Below are 13,382 nucleotides of genomic sequence, written 5' to 3' on the forward strand. Positions count from 1 at the left end.
AAACCTGAAAGCGAACACAAATCTCCTTTTGTTATTATCCTTGCGCTCATTTTTTCCACTATCCCTCAACAGTTTTTCCTGTGTGTACTGTTCCGCTCTTTTCATGGCTATCACAATATTTTTTTCGGGATAGCCTCTTTTTAACAACCTGCTTTTTAAGTCTTGGGCCTGTTCCATATATCTCTCTTTTGTATTATTTATTCTTCTTAGTCTGATAAACTGTCCATAAGGTACAGATTTTTTAACGCTAGGCAGATGAAAACTATCATGATGCAATAAAGAATTGGTGGCAGTGGGTTTACGATAACTTTCAGTGCTGAAGACTCCGTCTCTAACCGTGACAAAAACATCTAAAAACTCCAATGACATACCACCATAATTAGAGTAAATATCATCAGGGCCGTCTTTAACAAGGGGCAAAAGGGGCAGCTGCCCCGGGCCCAGTTGCTCCTGGGGGGTCCAAGGCAGCTGCCTCTTGAGCCCTGCTGGCCACTGCCCCGAATATCAGGCTATCAGCTACACAGGAGGGTGCTGCCATGCCTGCCTGCCAACACTCCAGGCAGCGTACTGTGAGAGCTGTGATTTTTTAGGACCTTAGATGACATCATCACCATGTGACCAGTAACCTAGCAATATTACTGGTCGCATGGCTATGAGGTCATCACAGGTCCTGTCTACCAGGAGTGTTACTGCAGGAGAAGTTTCCCATAATTGTGGAGCTTTTTTTTTGTTGAGAAGATTACATCAGAAAAAGGTGACATGGGCTGTAATGCTAATATACTGTAAGCTACTGTATAGTGGGGTGCTATACTGCTCTACTGTATACTATGGGGGTGCTGTATACTGTATATTGTGGGGTGCTTTATACTGTGGGGGGGCTGTATATTTTGGGGTGCTGTATACTGTGAGGTGCGGTATTCTGTATAGTTTGGGGTGCTGTATACCGTGAGGTGCTGTATACTGTGGGTGCTGTATATTGTGGAGTGCTATACTGCTGTACTGTATAGTGTGGGGGGCTGTATAGTGTGGGGTGCTGTATACTGTGATGTGTGGTATTCTGTATATTTTGGGGTGCTGTATACCATGAGGTGATGTATACTGTGGGTGGTGTATATTGTGGGGTGCTATACTGCTCATCTGTATACTGTATAGTGTGGGGTGCTATACTGCATAGTGTGGGGTGCTGTATACTATAGGGTGCTACACTGCATACTGTGGGTTGCTGTATACTATAGGGTGCTATACTGCATACTCTGGGGTGCACTGTAACGCTAGGGTGAACCGAGCCCCGGTCTCCTTCCTGCAGAGCGGTGCCCACTTCCAGCCTGAGCCCAGCTGCCCAGAGCCCTGATCCTGAGCCGCTGGAGTCTTCAGAACTGGATGTACTTATATCACTGTACTCTACCAGGTGTGTGGATTTTTTGTGTGTGTGTGTTGTGGTGGAGGCTGTGATTGCATGCTAGGGTGTGGGAAGGCGGGATCCAGGGGGCCCAAGTAAATTTTTGCCCAGGGTCCAATCAATATTAAAGACGGCCCTGAATATCATATTCATTTCATTGGTGGTGTTGAGGAAAGAGACAAATTCTCTGCACTGAAGCTCAGTGCCAGACTATATAATAAAGATATCATCCACGTAGCGGAGAAAAAGCTGTAAATAACGTAGATAGGGATTTGTTATGGAAAAAATATACCTAGCTTCAAATGAGGCTAAATACAGGTTGGCGAAAGTACATGACATCGGAGTGCCCATCACTGTGCCATATATTTGTTTGAACCATTGCTCACCAAATTTAAAAACATTATTGGTGAGCACAAAGTTCAAAGATTCATGCACAAACTGGCAATACAGATCGCTCTTACCGGTATTGCCCAAAATATCAGCAACTGCTCTAACACCCGCATCATGCGGTATTGCGGGTGCAGTGGCGTAGTGTGGGTTGCCAGCACCCGGGCAAAAATTTTGGTTCCTCACTTTACTATCATCCTCTCCTTCCTGGTGTCTCAAAAACTCATCCTGCTTCCCCCCCCCCCCTCCCAATACTGTGCTAGAGCCATACAGATAGTCCCCCATTCCCCATAATATTATTCCCCCTGTATATTATAATGGCTCCCTCTTTATTATTAATGTAATGGCCCCCTTTCTATTATTAATGTGATGGCCCCTCTTTAATAACAAAGAGGGGGCCATTATATTAATAACAAAGAGGGGGACATTATATTAACAAAGAGGGGGACATTATATTAACAAAGAGGGGGGCATTATATTAATAATAATGTATTGTCCCCCTCTTTATTATTAATATAATGTTCCCTCTTTATTATTAATATAATGTCCCCCTCTTTATTATTAATATAATGTCCCCCTCTTTATTATTAATATAATGTCCCCCTCTTTGTTATTAATGTAATGGCCGCCTCTCCACTCTTATTACTATGATGTCCAGTCAGTGGTCCTCCTCTTTCTGCTTCTCCCGCACCCCTATAGTGCCCCCAGTGCCTCTGCAATTAGGGTAGGGTACATAAAAAAAAAAAATTAATACTTACCTCTCTCCATCACAGCTTGTGGCATCCCGGCACAGGCGGTCACGAACGCCTTCCCGCGACGCGTCATCGCGTCATCTCGCGAGATCCAACGGAGGAGGTCACAGTGAGGTAATCGATTCGTGACCGAGTACTGCGTCGCTCTACTGCCTTATAGGCTTTAAGCCTAGTGGCCTAAAGCCTATGAGGCATAACGGAATTATTAGCTGCCTGGCTCCCCCTTTAATTTGGTGCCCGGGGCAACGCCCCCCCCCCCTCCCACACACACACACGCTACGCCACTGTGCGGGTGTACAAGCTTTCAACATCTAGGGACACTAAGCTAAACCCCTCCCGCCACGGAACATCGTTCAGGGCCAGGAGAAAATCGCTAGTGTCACCCAGGTAAGTAGGGGCTTTTTTAAGAAGCGATCTAATAAGCCAGTCAACATATTTTGATAATGGCTCGGTCACTGACCCGATCCCCGCCACAATGGGGCGTCCAGGGGGTTGGGTCAGCGATTTATGAACCTTAGGCACAAAATACCAAGTAGGTCTTTTGGGGCACTGCGGTATCAGCTTGTCAATAATGCTATCTAGAAGAAAGTCCACAGCTATATACAGGTGTCACGGCTGTTTGTGAGCAACAAGAGCATACACAGTGGATTAGCTACTGACCGGACCCAAACTAGGGAGGATAAAGGGTGACACCTGTCAGACCCTAAAAGCTCTCCCTATGCTGCTAAGCACATGTCCAGATCCAGATGGTGGATCGAGACATGCCCGCGAACCTAAGACTGATGACCACTGTAACCCCTACAATAGTGGAAGGGGCACGGCCACCGGTGCCCTGCTCAGAATATGGAAGGAACCGGGGTCGCCTCGGATCCAGTCAGCAAACAAACAGAAACACACAATGTCTGCACACTTAACTGAAAGAGCTGCAGCAGCAGTGAAAACAGATCCAAAGTCAGCTGCCAATATCCGAAGTACTTGCTTCAGCAGAACTCAGGTCCATTGAAAGATATCACACAAGTGAAGATACTCAAGCGAGAGATACAGCTCAAATGAAAAGTATAATCCACACCCTACAAAGGAGGAGGGGTGATTTAAAGGCAGAGAAATCAAACACAGGAGGGACAGCTGGGAGGAAGGAAACAGAAAGTAAAGACCTCAACACAGGGGCGGAGAAACAGAGCAGAGAGAACTCCTCCAAGCTCTAGTAGTGACATCATCACAAGGGTGGAGAAACAGAGCTGTGAGAACGTCTCAAAGCTCTGGTAGTGACAACAGGTGAAACTCGAAAAATTAGAATATCGTGCAAAGTTCTTTTATTTCAGTAATGCAACTTAAAAGGCGAAACTACTATATGAGATAGACTCATGACATGCAAAGCGAGATATTTCAAGCCTTTATTTGTTATAATTTGGATAATTATGGCTTACCGCTTATGAAACCCCAAAGTCTCAATTTTGAGGTCCCCTTTGCTCAGGGGGTATGGATTAATTAGCTGACTAGAGTGTGACACTTTGAGCCTAGAATATTGAACCTTTTCACAAAATTCTAATTTTAAGCTGCATTAATGCAATTCCTTTTAATTTGCATTACTGAAATAAATGGACTTTTGCACGATATTTCTAATTTTTTGAGTTTCACCTGTATTTATGCAACAATTCTTTCAGTTGCAGATGTACGGTCGATGTAGGGTCACCCACCAATCTCTCATATAAAGAGGTATCTCTCAACTGTCTATTCGCTTCCAGTAAATAGTAGTCTCTTGTCATTAATACCACGTTCCCACGCTTGTCCACTGGTTTCACAATTATGTCATCATTAGCACTAAGTCTTTGCAAAGCAGTTTTTTCTTGCTTACTTATGTTTTGCTAAGCCCTAGGGTGTACCAAGGCTTTGGTGTCCCTAAGCACACGTTTATAAAAAAAATATCTATACTGCTACCAGCGGGCAAGGGTGGGCAATAGATAGATTTGTCCAAACTGGGAGCCTTTATTACATTTTCACTAAGGTTAATACACTGCCTGTCCAAAAAAAGTCACCACCCAAAAAAAAATAATGATTCTCAATAGGGTTAAGGTTTGGACTCTGTGGTGGCCAATCTATGTGTGAAAATGATGTCTCATGCTCCCTGAACCATTCTTTCACAATTTGAGCCCAATGAATCCTGGCTTTGTCATCTTGAAATATGCCCGTGCCATCAGGGAAGAAAAAATCCATTGATGGAATAACCTGGTCATTCAGTATGTTCAGGTAGTTGCTGACCTCATTCTTGGAGCACATACTGTTGCTGAACCTAGACCTGACCAACTGCAGCAACCCCAGATCATAGCACTGCCCCCACAGGCTTGTACAGTAGGCACTAGGCATGATGGGTGCATCACTTCATCTGCCTCTCTTCTTACACTGATGTGCCCATCACTCTGTAATAGGGTAAATCTTGACTCATCAGACCACATGACTTTCTTCCATTGCTCCAGAGTCCAATCTTTATGCTCCCTAGCAAATTGAAGACTTTTTTTCTGGTTTGCCTCACTGATTAGTGGTTTTCTTATGGCTACACAGCTGTTCAGTCCCAATCCCTTGAGTTCCCTTCGCATTGTGCATGTGGAAATGCTCTTACTTTCACTATTAAACATAGCCCTGAGTTCTACTGTTGTTTTTCTTCTATTTGATTTCACCAAACGTTTAAGTGATCGCCGATCACGATCATTAAGGATTTTTTTCCCCTCCACATTTATTCCTCGAATATGATGGTTCCCCACTATCCTTCCAGTTTTTAGTAATGTGTTGGAAAGCTCTTAACCCAATTTTAGCAGTTTCTTCAATCTCCTTTTGTCTGCTTGATGCATGCCAATGATTTGACCCTTCTCAAACAGACTAACATCTTTTCCACGACCACGAGATGTGCCTTTCCACATGGTTGTTTAAGAAATGAAAAGCAACTCATTGCACCAGTTGGGGTTAAATAACTTTTTGCCAGCTGAAAAATAATCACCCATGCAGTATTTATCCAATAGGAGGCTCATAACTATTTGCTTAGTTAAATCCAGGTGGCGACTTTTTTTTTGGACAGGCAGTGTATCTGTGAGTAGTTCTAAACATGAAATCTCGGTATCATCAAACTTGTTATGAACATTAAAACCCAAATAATTAGTGTACATAGGAATCTCACACTGTTTTTTAGGATTATGTTGCATAGGTATTTCATGAAGCATTTTTTTTAGGTGTAACTTACGAATCGATCTATACAAGTCAATTTCAAATTCCACTGCGTCGAACTGCTATACCAGGCTGTATCCCAGCCCCCTATTAAGGACTGAGACACAGTCCGGCGACAGCTCGTACGGGGTGAGATTAATGACTACATTGTCCTTAGCTATGTTGGAGTCCAGATTCACTGTCTCCACGAGACTTGTTTTTTCTTGCGACTTGACTTCCTGATGTTTCTTATTTCTTCTCCTACTGCCCCTTTTGATCTTGCCTCTAAAGGGTCTTTTCTAGATGTCTGCTCACTTGGGCCATTAAAATAATCAGAAACGCTTGAATCAGAATGGGTGGTCCAATAGTCACTCCTCATTTTTTGTTGTGGGCATCTTTTTCGTTGTCTTTTCGTATTCCACTCAAATACTTTACCGGTGTCATAATCACATTTATCTCTGAGGAACTTATCTTTCTTTCTTTCTTTCTTTGATTTCTGTTTGCGTTATTACCAATTTTTTATTTAGTTTCTTTTCCAAGATAAATAACTGGTTTTCTGTAAGCCTTCTCTTTAATTCCTCTTTTTCTTTCTTTAAATCCTCATTCACCACCGTATATACTCCATTTCTTCGCTTTGCAGCACCAACTGTAAAATCTGCATAAAAACATTTGCATGTAGGTTTTTCCACTGGGTCACAAATGCGGTAACATCCTCATATTGCATTAAATCTTTATAAATATGTAATCCCCTTGGGACCCTTTTACTTTCTTTATAAGACCTGAGTGAATTCACTGTCCAGAATAATCGGACCTCTTTGTCCGCTAATTGCGTGATCTTATTCTCAAGAGCTTTTGTGCTCAAGGACTGAAGTGTGTCTTTGCAATTACATTCTGTGAAGAAGGCGTCCACCCCTGTTCAGACAAGGTACAACATCCTCAGATGCCATCCTGAATATATTTAAGACAAACGATCACTGCGTGCTCTACTCCAAAAAAGTCCATATAACAATTCCAAAAGTAAAAAATGATGAAACGGAGTGGCTCCGCTTAATGTCTCCTTCACAGGAAATGGCTATCCATGTACTCTGTCATATGTACAGCGTTCGTGGTGCTCAGTCCAAATATATGAATGCGTAAGATTCCAAGGGAATAAAATGAAAAGAAGCAGATGGCACTCAACACTGTACGATTGATTCCCTTATTCTTGACAAAAAAGCTGAATACAAAGTATTACAAACAATCAAGGCTGGGGCGGACTTATTCCTTCACAGAGCGCTAAATGGCACTGACCCAACCGCCTGGACGCCCCATTGTGGCGGGGATTGGGTCAGTGACCGAGCTATTATCAAAATATGTTGACTGGCTTCTTAGACCACTTCTTAAAAAAGCCCCTACTTACCTGGGTGACACTAGCGATTTCCTCCTGGTCCTGAACGATGTTCAGTGGCGGGAGGGGTTTAGCTTAGTGTCCCTAGATGTTGAAAGCTTGTACACCCGCATACCACATGATGTGGGTGTTAGAGCAGTTGTTGATATTTTAGGCAATACCGGGAAGATTTATGTGTATTGCCAGTTTGTGCATGCATCTTTGAACTTTGTGCTCACCAATAATGTTTTTAAATTTGGTAAGCAATGGTTCAAACAAATCGATGGCAAAGTGATGGGCACTCTGATGTCATGTACTTTCGCCAACCTGTATTTAGTCACATTTGCAGATAGGTATATTTTTCCATTAAAAAAATTCCTATCTACGTTATTTACAGCTTTTTCTCCGCTACGTGGATGATATCTTTATTATATGGTCTGGCACTGAGCTTTAGTGCAGAGAATTTGTCTCTTTCCTCAACACCACCAATGAAATGAATATGAGGTTTACTCTAAATTATGGTGGTATGTTGTTGGAGTTTTTAGATGTTTTTGTCATGGTTAGAGACTGAGTCCTCAGCACTGAAATTATCGCAAACCCACTGCCACCAATTCTTTATTGCATCATGATAGTTTTCATCCACCTAGCGTTAAAAAATCTGTAGCTTATGGACAGTTTATCAGACTAAGAAGGATAAATAATACAAAAAAAGACATATATGGAACAGGCCCAAGACTTAAAAAGAAGGTTGTTAAAAAGAGGCTATCCCGAAAAAAATATTGAGATAGCCATGAAAAGAGCAGAACAGTACACACAGGAAAAACTGTTGAGGGATAGTGGAAAAAATGAGCGCAAGGATAATAACAAAGGGAGATTTGTGTTCGCTTTCATTATAGTCAATGGGGACGGGGAGGCAGTCCGGGGGCACACGTGAACTAGTGACAGAACGGATCCGACAGGCTTTTCCCCCTCTGGAACAGCTTGCCGGAGGTCTGTGCCGCTAGTGTGAAAGTACCCTAAGGCACAACTGTGCAATATTCATGCTCTCTAATCAGCACCTTGATATGCCCCACCTGTGAGGTGGGGTGGATTATCTCGACAAAGGAGAAGTGCTCACTAAAACAGATTTAGACAGATTTGTGAACAATATTTGAGAGTAATGGGTCTTTTGTGTATGTAGAAAATGTTTCAGATCTTTGAGTTCAGCTCATGCAAAATGGGAGCAAAACCAAAAGTGTTGCACTTATATTTTTGCTCCGTGTATATACATACACACACACATACATACATACACTCAGCTTTATATATTAGATTGTGAACACAAAGTTATCGCAGGTTATTAGACTTTGTAGAGTGGAAGGGAGTCTGATGTTTTGGGATAGAGAGTTCCAGATTGCAGGGGATGTGTTAGAAAAATCACAGACTGGAAAAAGAAGCAGACAATACTAGAGAAGAAGGTCTTGAGAGAAAGACTGAAACTTCCTTTGCAGATTAGGTTCCAGTCATTATGTGTGCACTAATGGAGAAGAGCTAAAATAGTGGCCATGCAACTGACACAAAACACAGTGAAAATCTGCTAAGCAGGGGAAGTGACTGCTTTGGGGCCCAAACTCAGAAAAGGCCCACCCAGGAGGAGGACTAAAAGATTTTATTGTCAGAGCCCCCTCAACAGTATTATTAAATGACAGTATATACAGTGACACTGTATACAGTACAATGAAATTACATTAAATATTTACGTGTAGGAAATGGACAGGGCAGCTGCTGGGCCTCCTCTGAGAGAGTAATCTTAACTAGCCACAGGAGTAGGGGGTTGCAAAGAAGTTGCTGGGGGGCCCATTTAAAAAATTTCTGTGGGGCCTAGACATTTATAGTTACACCACTGCTGGTAAGCATCATCTATGGGGAAGTGGCTTGACGCATACCTGTTTCAGGTGACTTTTCTGAATAAGCTGCCATGTGCCATATGAGGAATAACAATTTTTGTCCATTACAGTATATGATTAGTATTCTGCATTTGTTACTGTTTTCCATTCATCAGTTTTACCTGAGATAGTGGGTGGAGACTAGCTCCCCTATCTTTCTGTAGTACGCCTTTAGATGCAGAAGCAGCATGGAGGACATTATACAGTAGCGCTGAGCACGGTTGCTATAAATCCAGCACTGGGGTGAGACAGTAAAACATTAGAGCCAGCATTAGCATCTCTCTGTGCCTCTTTCCCTGTCTCCTTCCTGCAGCTCACTCCTTGTCTTTCCCTCTCTATAGACTTCTGTGTGCAGCAGGTCATGCCATCAGTTAGCATACATTTTGCCTGATCCGGCAGGCAGTTCCGGCGACGGAACTGCCTGCCGGATCTCTCTGCCGCAAGTGTGAAACTAGCCTAACCCGATTCCTCAGTCATCTGATATTCCATGTTGTCGCTCAAGATGGATTGTAGCTAATAATTTAGGGTAATAATCAAGGCAGTAGGAGAGGAATAAGTGGCTCCTTACTGGAGTAGGAGGCATTTTTTTCTAGCAATGTATATTACAGAATTTCTTATATTAGTTTATGCAAAGTTCGGGTTAGTGACCCAGCATCTTCAGAAAATGGAACATCTTAGTTATCTGTGCTTAACCAGTCCTAGTTACCTCTGTACAACTTGACCTAAGTTTGTTTATAACTCTCTTACCAAGAACCTCTCTGCCAATGATCTACTGAATTCTTTATCATCTGGCTCATGTCCACTGCAGTCTTCTGAAATACTGCTCATAAAAGTGGCAAATTATTTACCCACCTGCATCCAAGGCCATTTACTTCCTTTTCAGACTTTCCTGCATTTGTTTTGCCTGCTTTATTGTATTTCTTGCAGGCATGACATACTGTATGTATTGTGATTGTAGTTGCGTCTGAAGGCCATAGATGGCCAGTATGACAAAAGATGGACATGCTATGCTAAGGCCATTGTGTTTGTGTTTCTGTTACTAACCATATTGTATATTGATTCCAGTAACTGTATCTAGTAGGCAAATATTTTTACACCTACAAGGTATAGAAGTGCGTCAGTTTTGTTTGTAATGTCTGTATAGGTATTTTGAGCAATTCAGTTTTATACAATAGTGAGCTGTCAAGTATTCTTTTAACAGAAAGCTAGCCCACACAGGTGTTACTATACATTTCTGAGTTGTCCACTTGTCTCACTACACGTAATAATATAATTATGAACGATATATAATTATATACATTTCCTGTTCTTTAAAAAAAAATTCAAGGAAAGGAACTTTCATCTGTGTCCAGTCTGTAAATAGCACGGCGAGTGGAGTCACGTTGCTGGCATTAGTGTAGAGATTTGCAGCCTCAGTATAAGCCTCACTTGAACAATGAGTGCCCCAAATAATAATCTGTTGAGTTATGACTGGAGCTGTACTTTATGACACTGTAGGTGATTAGAAATGGAAAAAAGTTCTATGTAACTGTAAAACAGCTTTGCAGGGACACTTTGGGGACATGTCGAGTAGGGGACAATGTTATATTGTGCAATATGTGTGGAAGGTTTGTCAATTATATTTTTTCCCTGTAACACTTTGCCAACAGTTTCCAATTGTGGTTGGGGCTCAATGGGGTATCAGTGTGATGCATCAAGCTTGTACTGTATATGATTTTCTAGAAGAGAAAGCTGTCAACCAGCTCTGAGCGGTTCTATAATGAAGAAAGGAAATGTCCCACACTGCAGTGTAGAATTCAACATACATAAAATTGTTTGTACTGGCACACACTGTACATTCAGACGACCGGCTGTGTGCGTTTCACATTTTGCTTAACGCACAGGACAGCCCTATGATACAGATGCCTATTCTTGTCCGCAATTGCAGACATGAATAGGACACGCTCTATATTTTTTGCGGTGCCGCGGAACGGAAGCACGGACAAGGTGTGCTTTCCGCATCTGTTGCAACAAAATTGCGGAAGGGATGTGGACCCGTAAATATGGTGGTGTGAATATACCCTAAGTTTTTTTTTTTTGTACTGGCACCCATTGTAAGGGGACATTTTTTGTGCTGGCAGACATAAGGAGGCTTTTTTAGTTTTTGTACTGGCACACATTATAAAGGGGCATTTTTTGTACTGGCACATAGGGGAGTATGTTTTGTACTGGCACACATTAAAAAGGGAATTATTATTATAGGGGGTCATTATGGTGGGCTTTATTACTATTGGGGGATTATGAGGAACATGATTGCTAGTATAGGTACTATGGGATCATGATTACTATTGGGTGGATGGGACTTTAGAGAGCACTATTACTGTGGGTGGGATCCTAGCATAGTATCGGCTTATTTTTTAGGGACACTGTTTATGACGCCATTAGTGTCAGGGGCTATATTTGATGGGCTCAATTATTTTTGAGGGCAATAGTTATTGAAGGAGAACTATCTGGGTGGTGCTACTATTTTCAGGGGGATTATCTGTTTCTGCAGTGTAGTATTGGGGAGCACAGCTGGCACAGTATTGGGGGTTGCAGGATGGGGTGTTCAGAAAGTGGGGAGGATGATGGAAAAGTATGAAACTAAGATGTGTGTGTGTGTGTGTGTGTGTGTGTGTCAAACTCTGCAGAAACAAGAGATGGTTATAAGAAATAATCATGGTGGTCTGGTCTGAATGGAGAAGATAAGAAAAGAGAAACGTCTACATCAGATGAGACATCACTGGATGTAAGAGGTATGTAGTGCTGTATTAACCTCTATGTTTTTGGTGCTGTATGTTATGTTTTCCAAGCATGGGAAGGGAAGGGGTTAGTTTGAGAATTTTTGCATCAGGCAGCAGAAGGGCAACGTGCATCCCTGGCAACATATACTATGCAAGATTTAGAAAGAAATGATCCTGCATACCTATCATGCTTGCCAAAGAATTATATTAATAGCTTGTCACATTGCTGTTTTTATTACAATGATCTACTGTATGTCCTACTGTATATCTCAGTAAATGAGTGTTGCCAGCAATATAAAGTACTTGCACTAAACATCTATATACACACAAGTGGGGCAGAAGCTAATTCCCTTTTACCCATTTGGGTTGGGGCTACACAATGACAATGATTGTCAGTGGCATCACAATATGTAATGACAGTCGCAAAAATCCAGACCTTATGTATTTTGTGTCTTAGATCGCAAGTCACACACAACTTTTACTCCATTTACCTTAATGTAAGTTGTGTGCGTCATGTGACTCATCTGCGACTTCGCTTACAGGCAAATTTCAGTTCTAAAATAGTCGCGCTTCAGCAAGTTGCAGACAAGTTGCTCATTTTTAGTGTTGCGCATCTTTTCTGTGACTTGTTACCTAAGGTCCTTTTCCCACGAGCGAGTTTTTTTTATGCATCAGTTCTGCGTTGCGTGAGAATTGCAGCATGTTCTATATTCTGCGTTTTTTTTTACGCAGCCCTGCGTGGGGCTTTAGTGAAAAACGCAATGCATTCGGATGTAATCCGGGTGTAATGTGTTTTTCACTGAAGGTTGCTAGGAGATGTTGTTTGTAAAGCTTCAGGTTTTTTTCACGTGTGTGAAAAATGTATCAGAAGTGATTGCACCCGCGCAGAAAAAACTGAACGCAATCGCAGACTGACTGAATTTGCTTGTGAAATGGGGCGAGTTTTACTGAACACAGCCTGAGCCAATCCGTATCGTGTGTGTGAAAGAGGCCTAAGGGTATATCCACAGGCAACAGATTTGTAGGACTTAGGCCTCATGCACACGACCGTTGTTGTGTTCCGTTCCGCAAAATGGGGTTCAGTGATCCGTTTCCGTTTTTGTTTCTGTGTGTCTTCCTTTATTTTTGGAGGATCATCAGACATAAAGGAATGTAAAAAAAAGTCTAAGACAGGTTTGCCATGCAAATGATAGGAAAAAAAACGGACGCGGATGACAATCTTGTGTGCCTCCGCGTTTTTTAGCGGTCCCATTGACTTGAATGGGTCTGCAAACCGGTTTCCGCGAAAATAATAGGACAGGTTATATTTTTTTGACGTAATACAAACAATTAGACCTACAACACCCCACAATTACAACACATCAGTCCTCAGAAAAAAAACAACATAAGGCAAACACCAAAAAACGAGGATACTGTTTGTATAAAAATGTATGATTTTATTAAATTCCATCAGACAATAAATATCACTTATGGTCAAAAGGGATGGGATATAGAGAAACGAGCCTCTAAAAAATGGGTTCAACAATGCGGAGAATCGCATCAGAGGAAGATCGCACCTTGATGCAGCCACGGTTCACAAAATACTAAAGAGTCGGG

The sequence above is a fragment of the Bufo bufo genome, chromosome 4 (genome assembly GCF_905171765.1).
Source record: "Bufo bufo chromosome 4, aBufBuf1.1, whole genome shotgun sequence".
NCBI classification, from domain to species: domain Eukaryota; kingdom Metazoa; phylum Chordata; class Amphibia; order Anura; family Bufonidae; genus Bufo; species Bufo bufo.